The 14,114-nt window shown below is 45.4% G+C and overlaps 1 protein-coding gene across 16 annotated transcripts in view; it reads left to right on the forward strand.

The window, feature by feature from the left end:
- Positions 1-11,932: 11,932 nt before the first annotated feature.
- Positions 11,933-14,114, forward strand: part of MAPT (microtubule associated protein tau) — a 104,367-nt gene continuing 102,185 nt past the window's right edge. For 4 of the 16 annotated variants that reach the window (XM_074343424.1, XM_074343426.1, XM_074343425.1 and 1 more), the window contains exon 1: positions 11,961-12,299. The gene's annotated coding sequence lies outside the window, so the exon portion shown is untranslated. Of the gene's footprint in view, positions 12,300-14,114 lie in introns of all 16 variants that reach the window. The other 12 variants (XM_074343415.1, XM_074343420.1, XM_074343414.1 and 9 more) reach the window with 7 other exon arrangements.

Here is a 14,114-nt window from a genome sequence, read left to right on the forward strand (position 1 = left end):
GGATGCATGTTGCTTCCCTGACGTACATATTTCCTCCATAAGGTGCATCACAGACTTCTTGGGCTTAGAAACATTAGACAGACATTTACAACAGCAAAATCACCAGCAAAACCCACAAAAAAAAGCAAGAAATGTGGCAGTAAATAGACCGTGAAAAGGACACTCTTATAGCATGAGAGTTGAAAGGAAGGGGTAAGGCCCTATTTGATCTCAGCTGGGAACATGGAGGTTGGACCGATCACATTTTTTTCTACTCTGCACGTATCAACGAATGACCACAAAAGTGCCATGAGTATTGATTTGGGGGTCACAAATACATTTGAGGGAGTAGGCAAATTCACAAATACAGATTCATGAGCAATGAGGATCATCTGTATTTCAAAAACATCGGTATGAACCACTGATTTCTCAGTACTGCCAATAGCCACTATATTCAGTAGAATATTTTGATTTGTCCTAGAATACAGCAGGAAGGCACGAATGAAGTTAGAGCTGTCTATGAATTTAAGACCAAAGATCTGGGAACACTTGTGCACGATCGGTAAGAATGCAAATTGGTGCAGCCACTATGGAAAACAATACGGAGGTTCCTCAAAAAATTAAAAATAGAACAGTGCATATGATTCAACAATTTCACTTCTGGGTATTTACCTGAAGAAAACAAAAACAATAATTTGAAAATCTATATGCACACCAATGTTCTTTGCAGCATTATTTACAGCCGCCAAGGCACAGAAGTAACCTAAGTGTCCATTGATAGATGAATGGATAAAGAAGATGTAGAATATTACTCATCCATAAAAAAATAAAATAAAAATCTTGCCACATGTGACAACATGGTTGGATCTAGAGGGTATTATGCTAAGTGAAAAAAGTCAGAGAAAGGCAAAGATGGTATGGTCTCATAGATGGAATCTAAAAAACAAAACAAACAAACATAAAACAGAAACAGACTCAGATACAGAGGGAAAAAATGGATGCTTGTCAGAGAGGAGGGGCATGAGGGTAGTGAAACAGGTGAAGGGAATTAAGAGATACAAACCTCCAGTTATAAATAAACAAGCCCCAGGGATGTAATACACAGCATAAGGAGTATGGTTAATAATATTGTAATAACTGTATGGGGACAGATGGTTATTAGAACATATCGTGATGACCATTCCATAATGTATGCAAATGTCAAATCACTCTGTAGTACACCTGAAATTAACACAATATTTCACTTCAACTATATTTCAATTAAAAAAAAGACTAAAGTTCTGGGAACTCATGTAAAGCTACATTACACTGAAGCAGTGTTTAAAACAGACTGTCCTGCGTCTTTCTAGAAGGACAGCCTGTCAGAGGGTGACTTACAGCTCCTTCCCTGATGCCAGGGAAGCCAGACTACTGAACTAGCAGACTCATTCCCAACCAGAGCAAAGCAGAGAGGCTCAGAGCCCCAGCGGGCTCTGTTCTGTCAGCTGTCAGCATCAACACTGGCTGTGTTCATCTGTGGAGGAACTTCAAGAAATCACGGTGTCTTGGGCTGCCACTTACTGACAGAAATGCAGCAGGCTTTGCCTAGCAATGTGTTACAAGAACAGTCTGGGCAGCCGGTGCTTCAGAATTTTCCAGAACAGAGTGATAAACTCCTTGAGCTGCTAAAACCGAGGGAACATCCCAGGGCAATTGTTTATTTGAAATGCTGGACAAGGGACTGAGAAGTTTTATTTCATATTTTAAAGGTTAGGTAGACTCTTACATATGGAAAAAAAGTTATAAAACACAGTTCCCTTAGAGTCTCATCTCGTAGCTGAGCCACTGACTTCACAGGGGTTTTCCTTGATCAAAAAAGTATAGGGCTTAGAATTTTATTTTTAGAGAATGTATGCTACAAACCGCCTTGGTGGTACCTAATGCCAAAAATTTGTTTGTTTTTTGCATTTCCCCAATTTTGTTTTAGTTTAATTTTTTAAATGTGGATTTTATTTTTAGAGCAGTTTTAGTTTCAAGCAAAACTGAATAGAAAATACAGAGTTTCCACATACCTGTTGCCCCTTCCCCCACACAGCCTCACCCAAGATTAACATCTGGCATCAGAGTGGTACCTTTGTACAACCTTACACTGATACATCATTATCACCCAAAGTCCACAGTTTACATTAGAGTTCACTCCTGGTATTGTACATTCTATGAGTTTTGACAAATGTATAATGACACGAATCTACCATTACAGAATCATACAGAATACAGAATAATTTCATTGCCCTAAAAATCCTCTTCACTCCACCTTACCCCTTGACAACTACTGACTTGTTTGCTGTCTCCATAGTTTTGCCTTTTCCAGAACGTCACATAGTGGGAATCATACAGTATGTATCCTTTCCAGATGGGCTAATCCTTAATATGTAAGATCAGTATCAATTAATAAGTCACCTGCAAATCACTGTACTGAGAGCAAGTTGAAATCTTAGTTATCATTGGACTCGCTGAACAGAGGAGGCACTCAAATGTTTGTTGAAAGGATAAACAATATTTTTCTCTGATTAAAAAAGAAAATCAGGACACCAATAACAGTCAGTAATAGTACTCAGAACTTGGTATTACTTAGAAAAAGAAATGATAATGATATTTACCCTGAATAAAGAACAGTTTGTAAAAAGATAAAGTCAAGCACAAACACCAGCCTATATATCATGAGGTGTGACTCAGATCTTAATACTTTGGTAACTTTCAGAATTCTTTTTCCCCCAGGTTTATTAAACTATAATTGACATATATCACTGTATAAGTTTAAGGTGTACAGCACAATGACTGGACAGATATATATTGTGAACTGATTACATGTGAAATGAGTAAGTTTAGTTAACATTCATCACTTCATACAGTTTTAAAAAAAGGTTTTTTCTTGTGATGAGGGCTTTTAGGAACTACTGTCTTAGCAACTTTCAAATATACCCTATAGTAGTGTTAACCATAGTCACCATGATGTCCATTACATGCCACATTTAGATTCTGACTACAATTTCCATAGAGTGGATTTTGCAAGTGATGGAATGGTTTAAGTGAAAGTTAATGCTTGAGTTTTTCAAGTTCTATTTTTGGACTTGAGAACTCCTCTATGAGCACTCCCCAAATTACTTGACACTCTCCTGGGCAGGGCTCTCCAGAGTGTCTAGGCAAAGGCAAGTATAAGCGGAGGCTGACCTCATGGATCTGTTATGCCTTGTCCCTATTTCTGGGCCCCAGGATCATCCTTGCTTTTTTGACAATGGAGTTATGCTGCTGAGTCATGTGTAACCCAAACCCTCACCTGCAGTACCTCCTGCTTCTTGTCAGAATCCAAAAAAACTTAGACAAGGAGCAATGGTCTCAGCAGGGTAAAAGAGGGAAAGGGAGCTGCTTCCCTGAGAACCCAGCCTGCTTCTTCATGAATGCATTAATAACAAGGTCTAGCAGTGGGTTTAATAACTTTCATAATTACGAATAGAGTAAATATAAATGGTAGCGTGAGATATCTATACCATGTACTGTGATACAAAAGTATCTATTAATGACCATGTCTCAGGTACTGTTAATACTACATTCATTACTAAAATGCTAAATTCCAGTAGAGGTTGTAAAAATAAAGATGAACTTTTTCCCTTCTAAGTTCATAGATCCCCAGGTTAAGAACCCCTATCTTCTTTTTTTACATAGTGGAATTTTAGTAAGTCCATATAATTGAATGAAATAAAGGCTACAATGAGATGAAATGAGCATTTCCTTAATGACTAGATAAATTAGTCTTAGATTCAGTTCTGAGTGACAAAAAATGCAAAGCGGCAGTGGTTTAAACAAGACAAAATTCTATTTCTTTCTTACATAGAAGCCCAGAAATAGGAGTCAAGGGCTGAAACTCTGAGACCTTCTTGGAGCTCATATCCATCTATTTGGTTTCTCTACCATCCTCAGCTTTCTGCTTCATAGTTCAAAGTGGCTGTTTGAGCTCCAGACATCACATCCCCAGAGAGAAGGATGAGATAAAGAAGAGGGCAATCTGGTCCTTGAATAACAATTCCTGGAAGTCACACAACATTCTTGCTAATGACCGATTGGCTAGAATTTACACATGGCCACACAGAGTTGCCAGCGAGGCTGAGAAATGAGGTCTTTATTACAGGTCTTTATTTCCTTGTGACCAGCCAAATACCGCTTACAGGGGGAGAAGGGGATGTAGAGTAATAGCCACAACAATGCTCAGAAACCATCTCACGTGGTGATTCCTCCCAGGTACAAATGATCAATAGTTGTGGAAGGGAGCAGAAAGAAGCAGAATTGTGCAGAAGAAAAAGTCAGGCTGTGAGCAGGACCAGCAACAGCCTCAGCAGACGACGTGAGGATCTCCAGAGCCAAGATAGAGCATCAGAGTTGCCCCATGTTGAACGTTTAACTGCTCACCTGGGTCAGCCATTAGATACAGGGTTCCCCTGGGCCATCTTCCCCAGAGGGTCTGTGCGCAGATCACCATGTCCTTCTGGGGTAAGCAGAGTAATATCCGCACCCAAGATGACCATGTCCTAATCCCTGGAGCCTGTAAATATGTTACCTTGTATGGCAAAATGGATTCTGAGGCTGTGATGAAATTAAGGATCTTGAGATAGGGAGAGTATCTTGGATTATCTGGGTGGGCCCATGTAATCATCATGAATGAGACAGGGAGGCAGGAGTGTCAGAGTCAGAGAAGGGGTTTGGCAACAGAAGTAGAGGTTGGAGTGATGTGATTACCAGCTGGGGGTGGCTACACACCACGGAATGCAGGCTACACTCAGAAGCTGGAAAGGACAAGGAAACAAAGTCACTCTCAGAGCCTTCAGATGGAACACAGCCCTCTGAATACCCCGTGGGGTTAGCCCTCTGAGATCCGCTTTGGACTGACCTCCAGAAATGTAAGATAATAAGTTTGCTTTATTTTAAGCCACTAAGTTTATGGTAATTTGTTATAGCAGCAACAGAATACGAATACACTAGCTCAGACTTGGTTTGGTGTCCCTGACTTCTAACAAAAGGGAGTAACAAGAGGCGCCCACAAGTCCCCATTGTGCAGTGGCAGTCCTACATCCCAAGGTGATTAAAGCCGATTATTCCCAGCAAGACAGTAACTTTTCTCCTTGCCTGGTGCTCTCTGGACCCAAAGTGCTCAGGCAGCAGCCACAGTTTTTAGTTCAATGAAGCTCTTGCTGTGTCCCCAGTGGAAATTTCCCCTTTGGGGTATCAGGACCTCTAACCCTGCAAAGCCTACAGTGGTGAGAACGGGAAGCTCAAATTCCCCACAGGAGTCATCAGGAGTGTTGGGCAATGGGACCATTTCAGATTTTACCCCGTGGTTCCCAGACTTGGACGTATTTTTTCCCTGTTGGGGCTTATAGACATTTTCTGTTGCTCTTGCAGCAAATTATTACTTAGCAGCTTAAAATAACGCAAATTTGTCATCCCACAGTTCCATAGGCCAGGAGTCCAACAAAGATCTCACTGGGTTAAAATCAAAGTATTGGCAGACCTGCTTTCCTTTCTGGAGTCCCTTGGGAAGAATTTGGGTCTTTGTCTTTTCTAGAGTTTCTAGAGTCCACCCACATTCCTTGGTTCATGGCCTCCCTCCTCCATCTTTAAAGCCAGCAACATGGCATCTTTTTGACCCTTTTTCCATCATTACATCTCTCTTTCTCACTGCAGCCAGGACAGATTCTCCACTTTTAAGGACTCATGTTATGATAGTGGGCTCATCTGGATAATGTAGGATACTCTCCCCATACTAAGTTTGATATCCTTAATCACATCTGTACAGTCCCTTTGGCCATGTACAGTAGCATATTCACAGGTCCTAGGGATTAGAGTGGACATGTTTGGGGGTCATTTTTTTTGCCACAAGGCTATGTAGGGGTCTTTAATTCATGGTGTATACTGCATCCCAGAGGATGGCTCGCCATCCTTGTAAAGAATTTGATGCTTCAGTTGTGCCTTCAGCAAGCCATTCCAATTCTATCAGGGTAGCAGCATCTAGATGGTAAAATATATGGTACAACCATTGGATCTCATGGTCATGGGTCCAGTCCCAACCTCCTGTGCTGTAGAGTGGTTCCCTTGGTCTGATATGATGCTATGTGGGATCCTTGGCTGGAGAATCAAACACTCCATAAGACCTTTTGTGGTACTGGTGTAAGCCATCTAGGCAGGAAAGGTGAACTCATACCCAGAACCTGTGTCCATTCCTGTCAGACAAATCACCAACTCTTCTGAGGTGGTAGGATCTCAATATAGTCAACTCACCAGTTGTCTCCTTGATTGATGGTGCCATTTTGAGGACTCAGCTTTGGTCTCTGTTGCTGGGGGTTGGACATTTGGTAGCAGCAGTAGCTTTGGTAAGTAGGAGCCCATTGGTAAGTAGCACACCACGAGTTGTTTTCCAAAAGGAATATGACCCTTCACTGTAGATCGTGTGGCCTTGCTCCAGAACCCTGGGGGCCTGCATGCGACCCTCCCACTGAAGCTCACTACAGGTGCCACACAGCATCCTTCTCAGCACTGACACCTCGAACACCAGAGTCTGCTGGGTTGGAAGCCCCAAAGCAAGGCTGCCTGAACTGCAGTCTGGATGTGCTGCAGAGCCCTTGCCTGCTCTGGGCCTCACCTCAGGCTGGCAGCCTTTCACATCAGCTGGTTATTGGTCAAAGTGGTATTCCCAGATACGGAATGTGCTGCCCTCAGAATCCAAAGAGAATTTCTAGGTGTTGTGCTTCTTTCTTTATGGTGGGAAGTACAACAGGCAATAAATTGTCTTTGGCTTTGGATGGGATGTCCTACTATGCCCCTAGCCACAGGATTTCTAAAGTTTTTACTGGTATGACAGGTCCTTAAATCTTTGAAGGGTTTATCTCCCACCCTCTGGAGAATGTATGACTTACCAACACCTCTAACGAGGTTGCCACTTTTTGCTCATCTGGCCTATTTAGCATGATGTAATCAATATAATGGCTGAAAGTGATGTTCTGTAGAACATCCAAATGGTCCAGATCTCTTTGTATTAACCAGTATCCAAACAGGAGACAGAATCCACAAAATAATTTGAACAGGAAAAGTTTAATATAAAGAATCATTCATTATAACAGAGGAGTAATTGTATTATAAAGGTGTAAATAGAACCATAAAAAATACTCTAAGGCTGAGACAGAGAGCACACAAGGAAAAGATGAACTAGGGAAGAGGGTCCCCTCCCAGAGGACGCAGTTCAGACTTCACTGGAGAAGATCTACTTGTAGCCCACTGGACGGTAGAGATGTCTTCTGGGAGTCCCAGGCCAGAGCTCAACCATTGCGGCAAATAAGCAGGAGAGTTCTCTCTAGGGTAGAGATAAGCTGAGGCTTGTGGGAAGTATGCAGAGATAGTTGGAGCATCAGGAGCCTGCTTGCCATTAGGGTCAGGTAGGGCCTGGGGTGTGCAGTGTCTGTGTCAGGAGGGCCACAGGAAACAGCCCTCCAGGATGCAGGTGGGTCAGTACTCATGGGTACGCGCACAGTGGGACTCAGGGTACCAGGAGCTTGATTTTCAGCAGAGAATCCTGGGTGCAAGGTGTCCACATCAGGAGATCCACAGTGAGGCGAGTGCTGGACCAGATCCAAGGCTGCAGCTCACCAAGGATGCCAACTCTCAGTATGCAGTGGGTCAAGAGTGCCACGGGACGTCACCTCACACATGCCTCTGACAGTCATACAGTAGAAGCAAAAAGAAATGAAACTCAAGCACTTTGGAACCCATAAAGGAAGCCTCTTCTTTCTGCGTTGTTGACTGACAAGACTTAACACGCTCACCACAAAGGAGAAATCCTCCCCTTTCCTCGCCTCAGTTTTATTGAGATATAACTGGCACACAACACGGTACAAGTTTAAGGTGAACAACATGATTTCACTTACATCCCTCATGAAATGATGGTTACAACAGGTTTAATGAATGTCCATCATCTCATACAGACACAACATTAAAGAAATAGGAAAAAAATTTGTTTTCCTTGTGATGGGAACTCTTAGGATTTAACTCTCTTAACAACTTTCATTTATAACATACAGCAGTGTTAATTATCTACAAAGGAGGAACCCTTAAAGGGTCTAGCTCCATTATCACAGAGCAGGTAACAAAAGATGGCTTTGGAGATAAGCAATAAATTAGAAAACTGTCCCAGACTCTACTGTAACAGAGTGGAAAAGTTAACACAGCCCAGAAGGAGACTGTTCACGTGTACTGTTGTCCATTCCACATGAATGTGGACTATTTCGCATCCTCCTTTCTGATAGGAAGAGAAAAAAGTGAAGCCACCAAATCGTGGCCACACGGCATGTATCTGAGACTGTTCATCTGTTCTAGCCAAGATACTGCAGCTGGCATGGCGAGTGCAATGGGGCTACTGCTCTACCGAGTCCCCAGTAGTTTAGTGTCATTCCATGGTACCTCTCTTGTTTCTTTGTGAACCAAACTAGTAAATTAAAGGGAGAAATGAAGGAAACCACTATCCCTGAATCCTTTAGATCCCTAAAGCTGTCATTAATCAGTTCTCCCATCCCAGAATGTAATATTATTTCTAATTTGTTATGTTGACTTGGGAAAGGGGGATGATTTGGAGGTTTATTGACTATACAAGTCAACCCAGTGTGAGAGGCTGCTCTAACTATCATAAATGTCTACCTGAATTTTTCACGTGGGATCCGTAAATGATGACTGGGTGGGGGTCTATGGACACAACAGACTCATTTTCAGCCAGCCCTTGGCAAGCACACCATTTGTTACCTGGCTCCCCCACTCTTATGAGGGCCATGATGATAATCCAGGTCTCTGAGTAGCAATGTGAATTCAGACCCTGTGTCCAGCCTCAACAAAGCAAACAACAAGGCTCTAAGGAGTGGAAGAGCCACAAGATGGAAGGAGCTTGGGTTCCACTAACCTGCAACACTGCCCCCTAGACTGTTAGGGGAGTTGTGTTTAAGCCATTACATTTTGGGGTCTATTTGTTACAAAAGTTTAGCTTGATTAAAACAGTATGCAAATAGATTTGATAGCAGAGCTCCCAAACTCTCTAGGTATCTGGATCTTAGTTCCAATCCCACCTGGGACATGGCTACATAAGGAAATCGAAGTCCAGAGAAGTTAGTGAATTAGTCTAAGGTTACACAAGATGGCTAAAATAGGACCCAACTCTTCTGAAACCTAATCCAGTTCTCCTTCCCTGGAGAACTTTCTACCTTCTAAGGTTCTGTATGGTGGGCATGATGTGCTGTATGTTGCCATGAGATTTCTATTTCAGCAAAAGGGAGGGACAGGGAGGAAGGGAGGGGATGCATTTTCTTGGCCTGAATTAGTTTAATCACCATAGGTAGCTAATGGCTCACTATCTGGAATGAACACTCTACTCCACATTATATGCAGTTAGATGACAGATCTGCTTAATATATGTATCAAACAAAGATATATATATATATATATATGTGTGTGTATATGTATGTGTATATATATATATGTAAGTGTATATATATATATATATGTTTGACCCTTGAAAAATGAGTTTAAACTGCGTGGGTCCATGTATATGTGTATTTTTTCAATAAATACATACAACAGTACTATGTGATCTGCAGTTGGTTGAATCCAAGGATTCAAAGGGCCCATTGTAAAGTTATACCGTTATATGTGAAGATTTTTGAATAAGTGAGGGTTGGCACCTGAAACCCGTGTTGTTAAAAATTCAAATATATATATATATATATATATATGTATATATATATATATATATATACACACACACATACATATATTAATCCATATATATGGATTAAATGAGAATTTATAAATATATAATGTTATTATAGATATATATTATAAATACATTATATATTATATACATATATAAATTATTATAAATATATATTTATAAGTTTTCATTTAATCCCTGTGTTAGTCAGCTTTGCTGTGGTGACAAGTCCCCAAATCTCAGTGATTCACACAATGAATGTCCATTTCTTGCTCATGTTACATGTACTTCCTTGTGTTTTTTCATTCTGGGATCCAGGCTGAAGGAGCAGTCCCATAGGGACATGCCATTCTGGTAGGGGAGGGGAAGAAAAAAAGTGGTAGAAACTCATGTTGTCCCTTAAAGCTCTTCATGGACACAACCACTTGACATCTATTTAGTTCTAGAAGCCAGAGACCATCACACAGCCAGGGCAAATATCATTAGGAGAGTAGAGTGCGGCAGAACAGATCACAAGGTAATAGGCAAGGACATATGATCCCCATACAGGAAAAGGGGGAAAGAAGACAACTGGGGACAAGAATAAAACTTCAGTCCTGTAAGACTGATACTATCTCCACACCCCTCTCCACTTTCTGAGAGGAGATGAGTAACTTTGCTAAGTTCCTTCTAGAGGGCAGAACTATCCCTTCCAATTGGAATGATTAGGGGAGGCTTTGGTAAAATTTAAGGTAGACTTTAAAAGTTAGGTAGGATATTGGTAGGTGGAGAAAGAGAAAGGATTTTGTAGGCAAAGGGGAAACCCCAGAGTAGAGCAAGAGCAGTCAAACAAGCTCTGCTGGCCACAGAGTAGATGAGAGAGAAAACTGAAGAGGACAGAGCATCCGATGATAGGGGAGAAGATGAAGAGGAGTTTAAGGCTAAGGAGTTTAATTCAACTTAGGGAGCACTCAGAAGCCTTTAGGCAGGGCGGGCTGATACAGAAACAGGGAAGGGAGACCAGTTAAGCCACTACATATCCAGAACCAAGGTAAGGGTCTTTAGGGTGGTGGCAGTTGGAACAAAAATCAGATCTCTTCTAGACTCAGAACTTAAGAAATTGGCCCTCATCTCCATCATCCACTCAGTGCTCCCAATAATACATTAATTAAATCCATGTGAATAAAGTATTTTTAATTACTTGCTTTTTTTTTATTCATCTATAACATACCATATTGCTGTTTTTTAAAAAAGAATATAAGAGCTACACAAATTAAAGTTTTCAGACAAACTCCCATCCTCCTAGGACAAGATGGCTGTCCCCAAGCCCTCAAACACTTGAAGCCTCCCACTGCCAGGACTTTAATCAGATGTTGGGGAGACCAAGCTAAGGACAAAACGTGTAGGTTTGGTGAATGAGTCTCTAATCAGTTCCAGTCTGAGGCGTGTTACCCAGGTAAGAACCTTCACGAGGCACTTAGAAATTCAGATTTCAAGCTATTTACAGTATAAGTGTTTCAACAAACGAGATAAAAATAACTGTATATGTGACAGTGCTCTGTAATGTGTCATTTGAACTTCCATCTAATTTATTATTTTATTCTTGGGTCACAATTAGATAAATAATAGATTCAAATGCTCCTTGTTAAAACAAACAAACCAAACAAAACCCCTAAACCCAAAACCAAAATAAAACAAAACCAAACCTGCAGTACTGTATTACAACTCAGTTAACCTGTTTTAAGTAGATTTGCTAAAGTTAAAATTCACCTTGATCAATAACAAAAAAGGTGGAAAGAAAGCCGGGTGAAAGGAAGCCGACCCAGGGAAACAGATCTCCAACAAGGGAAATTATTTCGGGAAATTCAGGGGAGGGTCACGGTGCCGGGCCAGCGATAAGCAGGACGAGCCTGGAGGAGGTCTTCAAGTCCAGGGTGGATTGACAAGAGAGCTGACCACGTGGAAACCCGCCCAGAATCCTTCTGAGATAGGCCATCCACCGCAGGGCGACAGGAAAAAAAGGGGCATTGGTTCCGGTACCGGAGAACCCAGCCTCTTCTCGACTCCAAAGGCAACCCAACCTCTCTCCCAAGGGAGGAGACCCCTCCGACAAGACAAAGGCGCCAGCCGCGAGAGGAGACCCGGAGTACGCGTGCGCCAAGGAGCGCGCGTGCGCGTGGCGGTCAGCGCCGCGGCCCAAGGCGTGGGAGGAGAGGGGGACCCGGGAAGCGAAGCGCCGAGAGGAGAGAGCCAGAAGGCGGGGAAGGGCCGATTGGTGAGGCGCTCGCCTGCGCCCACTGGTGGCCGGAGGTGAAGACGCCTGAGAAGGCCTCACTGCCCTCCCCTCCCCTGGGGAGGCTCGCGCTCCCGCTGCTCGCGCCTGCGCTGCCCGCCGGCCGCGGGAGCGCGCCCTCTTGCTGGTGCGCGCGCTCGCAGTCTCCGCCACCCACCAGCTCCCGCACCAGTAGCAGCGCCGCCGCCGCCGCCGCCCACCTTCAGCCGCCGCCACCACAGCCACTTTCTCCTCTGCTTTCCTCTACTGTCCTCGCCCTCTGTCGACTATCAGGTAAGTGCGAGGCTCCGAAATCTGTCTCCTTGACCGCCCCTTTGCACCTCCATGCCGCCGCCCCTTGCCCCAGAGATGGGTTTCATGAAGTGGGCATTGGGCGGGGGCAACGGCGGGGGCCCCTCTTTGCGCGGTCTACGCTCCAGGTCTGGAACTAGGGCGGGTTGGAAAGGGAACCACGCAAGGGCTCTGTGTGTGTGTGTGTGTGTGTGTGTGTGCAAGGGCTGTGTGTGTGTGTGTGCAAGGGCTGTGTGTGTGTGTGTGTCCGTCCTGGGAGGGTCGATACGATCTGCTTCGGGCAGACCTGGGCAGAGGTTGTGCCCACAGGGTGGGGCGCGGATGGCGGTGACCTGGGGGAGGGTGCTGCTATGCACTCTCGAACACCGTCTTTTGCCGCAATGGGCGTGTAGACTCTGTATGTGTGTGTGTCGGGGGGGGGTGGTCCAGTGACGACCCCCGAAACCGAATCTGTCATATGTTCTCTGCCTCCGTTTGCCATCAGCTCTAAGGAAGGTATCGATCGGGTTCTAGAAAAGATGACTCCCTGCCTGCCTGCCCCTCCCTACAGCTCTCTGGCAGATATTCCATATCGAAATAAGGGGCTTTCGCTGCTCCTTATTTAAGGCGGTGGCCACCGCCTCCTCGTTTTCCTCCTTCAGAAACCCGCAGGGGACATTTGGGGGCTGGGAGTGGAATCAGGGAGATGGGGAGGGGTCCTGGCGCTGTCACTTTAGTTGCCCTTCCCCCTGCGCGCGCCTGGCACCGAGACGCGAGCAGCGCCGTGCCCGAGAGAAGGTGGTGCACAGATCCCAGTGTGGAGGTTCGGAAAGGCAGGGGTCACCTGGCCTTGCGATGTGGAAAGACACGGCAGCTGCCGATCCGGGCTCGAGGGCGCGCACAGCCGCAGCCCAGGACAGACCGGCGAGGGGGCTGCAGGTGCATTTTTGGGCGGGCCCCTTTCTCTGCGCTCTGCGCCGGCGTCCGGCGTGTGCGCTCCCTGCCGGAGGCGCAGGGCTGGCGCGCAGGGCTCGCCCCTCACTGCGGCAGTGGGTGTGGACCCGGGTGGGCGAGGAGGGGGAGGGTAGGCTGTGCCTCCTCCCACTTCCACCCCTGCTTTTTTCCCCTCCGAACGCGAGGTGCCATCTTTTTGCGGCGTGTCACGTCTTCACAGTACCATGCCAAGCCAGGTGGCTTAGCTTCGGAGGACAGGGCGGGACTGTTATTAAAGGGGGGGGGCAGTTGGCGCTGAAATCTTGGCGTTTTGCTGCTGTGGGTTTGAGCACTGGGGGCTTTCACCCGGGATCTTCCTCCGGGGCTCGTTGCTTTGTTTGTAGTGCTTACGTGATCTGTGTTACCAGCCCTGGGTTTTGGCTTTCATTCTATGAGGGTGTTTACCCAAGGCTCCCGCCCCTTTCCCCGCTTTTTGCCCCTCATTTCTGAGCCCTTTGTTAGCCTCGGGGCTTGCCAGGGTAGAGGAACTCGAGTCAGCCTCGGGTGCACGCTTGCAACGGGCGTGACCATGCGCCGCCCCCTCCCAGAGTCGGGCCGCGCGCCAGAAAGCGTCCATGGGGCCGAAGGGGTGGGATTCGAGGTCTCTGCGTGAGGTGCGGGCGGGTGGCCGCAGAGGGACGATGCCCTTCCCTACACCCGGAGCGTCCCGGGGGCCACACCCCACCAGGCTGCCCACTAAGGGGGCACCGGAGACCCCCGACGAGAGTTCGCAGGTGGGGGCCCTCTTCGCTTCACGCCCTGTTGCTTCGCCAGGAGGGAGAATGTGAGGAGGGGGCATGAGGTTTCCTCGGGTGCTGCAGGCCA

The sequence above is a fragment of the Camelus bactrianus genome, chromosome 16 (genome assembly GCF_048773025.1).
Source record: "Camelus bactrianus isolate YW-2024 breed Bactrian camel chromosome 16, ASM4877302v1, whole genome shotgun sequence".
Classification (NCBI taxonomy): domain Eukaryota; kingdom Metazoa; phylum Chordata; class Mammalia; order Artiodactyla; family Camelidae; genus Camelus; species Camelus bactrianus.